Below are 6,369 nucleotides of genomic sequence, written 5' to 3'. Positions count from 1 at the left end.
CCTTCAACAATAGATAACCTGGTCAACTTGGATGAGTTAGGTATGGAAGGTAACCAATTCACAGGAACAATTCCAACTCACATAGGAAATCTTCCAAAGATGAAATTGTTGACTTTCGAAATAAACCACCTCTCAAGGAAAATTCCAGATTCCATCGGAAACTGTCATTGTTGATTGAACTTTTCTTAGGGGGCAACAAACTAGAGGGGACCGTACCCTCAAGGCTTGCAAACTGTAAAAAGTTGTTGTGGCTGGACCTTCACCAAAACAACTTGAGTGGAAACATTCCCAAAGAACTCTTGAAAGTCTCATCTTTGTCAATTTCATTAAATCTAGCTCGAAATCGTTTGTCTGGTTCCTTGCCAGCAGAGGTTGGAAACCTTAAGAATTTAATGGAACTAGATATCTCTGAGAATAGGTTGTCTGGTGAAATTCCTAGCAGTCTTGGTAGTTGCACTAGCCTTGAAAACCTTTACATGCAGGAAAATTCTTTTCAAGGATTTATTCCTGTATCATTGGAATCTTTGAGAGGTATTCAAAACTTTGATCTTTCTCATAACAACTTGTCTTGAAAAATTCCGACATTCTTAGAGAAATTTTCCCTAATGATTCTCAATTTATCCTTTAATGATTTTGAGGGTGAGTTGCCAATGGAGGGAGTTTTCGCAAATGCAAGTGCAATATCAATTGTTGGAAATCATAGGCTTTGTGGGGGTATTTCTGAGCTACAACTACCGAGTTGCATCACCAAGAAATCAAGACATAAGATGCCTCTTTCACATATATTGGCAATTACAGCAGCTTCTGTACTTGTTGGAGCAGCACTTTTGTCAATCTTTACAATTTATTTGTTCAAGAAGCAAAGAACAGCTCAATCTACAGTTCCAGTGTTAAAAGAATCATTCTTGAAAGTCTCCTATGAGAAACTCCTCAAAGCAACAGATGGTTTCTCTTCTACGAACCTAATTGGTTTTGGTAGTTTTGGCTCTGTATATAGAGGAATTCTCGTTCAAGATCGAAAGTTTGTTGCTGCTATCAAAGTGCTTAACCTTGAAAATCGTGGAGCCATCAAGAGTTTCATGGCAGTGTGTGAAACCTTGAGAAATATTCGACACCGAAACTTGGTTGGGATCATAACTCCTTGTTCCAGTGTTGATTTTCTAGGGAATGAGTTCAAAGCTCTAGTTTATGAGTTCATGCCAAATGGGAGTCTAGAGAGGTGGTTGAATGCAAGCCTAGAAACAAATGACGGGCAAAATGAGCAGCAGAGACTCAACCTTCTACAAAGAATAAACATCGCCATAGATGTGGCTTGTGCGCTCGATTACCTTCATCACCAATGCCAAATGCCGATCATTTACTATGATTTGAAGCCGAGTAATATCCTTCTTGACCGTGAGATGGTTGCCCATATTGGAGATTTCGGTCTAGCTAGATTTTTCCCAGAGCTCACCAATCCAAATCAAAGTAGCTCAATTGGAGTAAGGGGAACCATCGGATATGTAGCTCCTAGTAACAACTCTTTACCCTTCTTCTAATAGAATATCTTACTGGAATATGTAGAACGTATTGCTTTCATATTATGGAATTCATATTTATCATAATTGATTTTTCCTTATTCTTTCGTATCAATATGCCTTTGCTTAAAATGATCCTTAGGTTTTGAATGTGAATTGTTTTAATGCCAGAGTATGGGCTTGGAAGTGAGATTTCAACTTATGGTGATGTCTACAGTTATGGGATCTTGTTATTGGAGATGATAACAGGGAAGAGACCCACAGAGAACATGTTTGAGGAAGGGCATAATCTTCACAACTTCGCAAGAATGGCCTTGCCTGACCGAGTGATGGAGATTGCAGACCCGGTACTCCTAGACAATGAGGAAGAAGAGGCTAGAGCAACAACAATTCAAGTGAACAATGGTAGCAAAATTGTGGAATGTTTGATTTCCATGGTCAATATTGGAGTGGCATGCTCTACAAAGTCACCACAAGGTCGAATGAGCAAAAGTAATATCCTCCATGAACTTCATTTGGTCAAGAACAAACTCCTAAAAGACGAACTTCAAACTAGGTACTGAATTGAAAAGGTCATGCTCAATATCTCTAACTTCATTCTTCTATAGAATTATCTCTAACATTTGTTTTCATCCTCCATGGTTTGTCCTTGTTAACAAGACACTGCGTAGATTATTGGACGATAATGGGAGCAAACATGGCATGTTTTCTAGTGTGAGATTTCAAATGAGCTTATTCTTTTCCAATAAAAAAATAGCAATTGAAAACAATCCAATTTCATTAATATGGAAACGTCTATTCTCACAGGTTTCTGTATATAATATAATACTGGGACAACTATTCAAATCTATTGCACTTTGATGGACCTTTAAAGAATAAAATCAACAGTTATCATGTCAATCTGTATTAATACCCACATCATGCAATTCAATCACATAATGTGGGTATTCTAAAAGACTATTAATGGTGATTTGAACAATCAATAATGCTTTTATGTGCTTGAATTGCATGAATTATGTAAGAGTCTGGAACCAATCTTGATTGAGTTCAAATTTATACTGTACACTGACATGTACATTTTTTGCTTTTTGGTAACTAAATTACAGGACAATGTGAAGCTTGATGCTCATCAAAATAGTGAGAAATGGCGAACAAAGTCAAAAAGGAAGACATTTAAATACTTATCGTATTACGTATATTTAAATATGTAAATAAACGATATTCAAATACTTATACTTAGAGGTTTTGTCCTTTGTCATCGGTGGAGGATGACATTATGATGCTAAATAGATTATGCATATGTAGTACAGTAAGAATTATCTGTATTGGTTGAATAGATTTTTGTATATGTAGTACACACAAGTTAATTATATTTTTTGAATTATGTGATGGTTGGAGTTGTGAATGCGCTGAGAAGAAGCGGCATTATTACCTTCCAGCTAAAGCCTGGAGAATTGGCTACGCTGAGAATGTGGGGTGCCAGTACCTTTCAGCTAACGCCTGGAGAACTTGGTAGAAGAACCATTACCTTCTAGCTGGTGACTGCTGAATTGGCATGAGTATTGGAAAGATGTATCCTTGGCTCACTGTGCTTGAGGCAGTGGTTTTTCGTTATCATCGTGGTTCCATTCATGTGTATCATGCATTGGGATGATTATTTTGTGGAGGATGCCAGTATCTTAAATGTGTAGACATCCCCACACGCCCCGGGAGGACGAGTCCCGTTCTGTTCGTTTTGGGTTCACTACAGTTCAGGACTCTCGAATTGTCACGGTCCTAAATCTGAACCAAAGAGTCCAAATCTGACAAATCGTTTTGAGAAACAGATTTTTGAAAAAAAATGCCAAACATGGACTGCTTTGCCAGATACAGAGTCGCCACCTAAATATTTTTTATGGGGGAATTTAGGAAACCCTGACTCGGTGCCAAAGGCCACGTGTCCGTCATCACCAAAGTTGCCTCGGCTCGGGAGCTTGGGTACGATTGGGGAAGGTCAGCTATGAGCACCCCCTCTCGCCTGATCCGAAGATCGGCCTCTACTAACCGTGATATCCGTTTTTGAAAACGTTATATGTTCTTATTCCAGTTAATTAGCTAGAATTACTAGGTGATGCGCACAACACAAAAATATAGACTAGATCGCCTAATTTGGAACGAAGCATTGCATATCCGTTTGTTTGAAAAACAGTTAGAAATTTGCTACTCGCAAGTAGGCTAAAGCACGGATTTCAACAAGTTGTTCCAACTCAAACAACCCAACCTTCACCGACAGGCATTCAAGCAGTTTATATCACGTAAGCATCTAGCCACATGGAAAGCATCCTATCATGTTGACATTCACACTCATGCGAGATGCTAAAGCATGAAAATACTTACAATGTACTCTGAGCCAAGACAAGAACATGTTAGCAATCAATGCATGATCCAAGTCCATGTTAAGTGGCTAATGCAACGCATACAGGATGCAACCTAGAATAGGCTCGGCTAATCTAAGGATGACATGTGAAAATGCATAGATAGCATGTATTCAAGTTAGATTTGAAATACTTTATGCAGTTAGCATGATGCGCCGAGCCTGGTGCATGCAAGACTAATGAATAATGCACGCATGCATAGCATAAGGTATGCTAAAGTAAACATGTCCTAATACTAACCATCAAAAGCAGGTAAGTAAAAGGGAGAAAGAAGTGGGGGTTGGAAGACATGCACACATGCAACCACACTTATTACAAATTTACCCTCGCTCGGAGGGAACGAAAGAATAATACAAGTTAAATAACCTACAAGCTAGTTAAATATTACAGACCAATTAATTAATTAACAAATTAACTAATCTAATTTAAGCAATAAACAGCCTCGGGAAGAGGGTCCGATGCGATGCGTGCTCGATTCCGCTAGGAAGTCACTGTCATGCACAAGCTGCCTCTACTTTGACTATTCTGCTTCTCTGAAGACTACACAAATCCCAGGGTTGCTTCCCTAAATGCTGTGGAACACCACTGGCTGAGGGAATTGGTCATCGGCCATGGAGAATGGTCACCGGCCACAAACTGGTACATCGGCTGCTTATGGATGGCCGGTCGGCACTTCAGATGGCCGGCCGGCCAAATCTTCCTGCAAAACTGGTTTGACAGCAGCAGAGGACAGAACTTGGCATGGCAATGCATTTCAAGCAATGTATGCACCAACCACACTCCTTATCATATTTATGACTCAAAGGAGGATGGGCCTCGATTCTCAGGCCACCAATCACGCATTTCCATGCATGATGGCCCAAAGAATCAAGTGTGCATGTTGATATGGAATGCAATGCACATAATCAAGCAAATTGAACTCAACCTCTATCACAAGCAATTCAAGAGGCGAAGTATGCATGCCAATGCAATGCAATCCTAAGCGTGTCGACTAGTATGCAACATGGACAATGCTAAGAAGCATACAAGGCATACAATGGTCATGCAAGACATAGGGCATGAGATAATGCAACTAACAAGTATGCAAGGCATAACGTGGGTGTTCGAGCATGCAAGCAAGCATGTGACTTCATTCAATCATGCAACTCCAATCATGCAACAATACACAGATATGCAACAACATACAAGGTGGGCATACAACAACATGCAAAGGGGTGGGCTTAAACTAACATGGGTAGCTTGCAAGCTTGCCAAAATCAGTGGCCAATACTATGAAAGTGAGGTCCAACACACTCACACGCATGCATGCAAATATGGTCCAACACTTAAGCATATGAAGACAACTTGTAAGCACAAAAAACATGGACTAATGACATGCAACATCAGCTCTGAAAATCATGTTAAAATGGTGCCAAACCAAGCCAACAAGACAAGCATAAGCATGCAATTAGAGGTCCAAAACTCAAGGCAAGCTAAAGAGGTATTGAACTACCCTTAGCAAAACCAAACATGGCATGAATTAAATGACCAAAAATAGAGTTTTAGCATATTGAAACAAAGCCTAAAGACCACTTAGATGGCTTCTAAATGACTTAAATTCAAGGGCATGCACAATGACCAAACATGGAGCATAAGGCACAACCTCATAAGGCATCAAAGAGGCATCAAAGGCAAGCATGCAAGCATGTCATGAGGACTGAAATGATGCTATAAGTGGTGTCAAACCACTGAAATAAAGCAAGGATGCCATGCTAGAGAGACCAAAGCTTAAGGCATTCAAGAGGGATTGCATGGTAGCTATACAAAGCAAGACATGAATGACTCAAATGACCTAAAATAGTCCCTTAGCACATCAAAATATGCATATAAGCTTCACAAAGCTTAGCCAAAACACATGAGCATGATAGTCTAAATGCTATGCATGCATTGAGGCAAATCATGGCATTACAAGGCATGTATGCTAAGCAAGCATGGTGTACCAAAACCAACTCAACACAATGCTATTTCATGGAAAAATAAGCATAAATATCAGTCAAGGCATGGTCAACACACACTTAAACTAGATGCTCACTAAAGAGGCAAAAATGGCCCTTTTCAAGGACAACAAGGAGAGGGGGTGGCCCTCTCCTTCCTAGGACCTCAAGGCACCATCCTCAGCTCTGAAATCCCTCAAGATTTCAGTGGTGAGGAGGCCCAAACACAATGGTCCCGGAACTCAACCAAAATGGCACAAAACAAAGGCCAAACAAGCCTTAAGAGGGGTCAAACAACCCCAAAGCTTAAAACACCCTTAACAAACTATTTAGAGCAGACAAAAAACAAGACTTTTATATGTTATATGCTGTGCTCAAAAATAGATGCAAGATAGGCTAAAAAGCTTTGCAAAAATGTGGTAAAAAGGGACAAAAGTCTTACCCTTAAAGACCCTCTTCACAAAC

At 39.8% G+C, this 6,369-nt stretch overlaps 1 pseudogene; it reads left to right on the top strand.

Annotated features, from left to right (window-relative positions):
* The first annotated feature begins 605 nt into the window (after positions 1–605).
* Positions 606–2,080, top strand: LOC145793932 (putative LRR receptor-like serine/threonine-protein kinase At3g47570 pseudogene; annotated as a pseudogene).
* The last annotated feature ends 4,289 nt before the right edge of the window (positions 2,081–6,369 follow it).

Source organism: Camellia sinensis, chromosome 1 (assembly GCF_055761805.1).
Source record: "Camellia sinensis isolate YWXY chromosome 1, ASM5576180v1, whole genome shotgun sequence".
Classification (NCBI taxonomy): Eukaryota; Viridiplantae; Streptophyta; class Magnoliopsida; order Ericales; family Theaceae; genus Camellia; species Camellia sinensis.
This window is presented reverse-complemented; position numbering and strand designations above follow the sequence as displayed.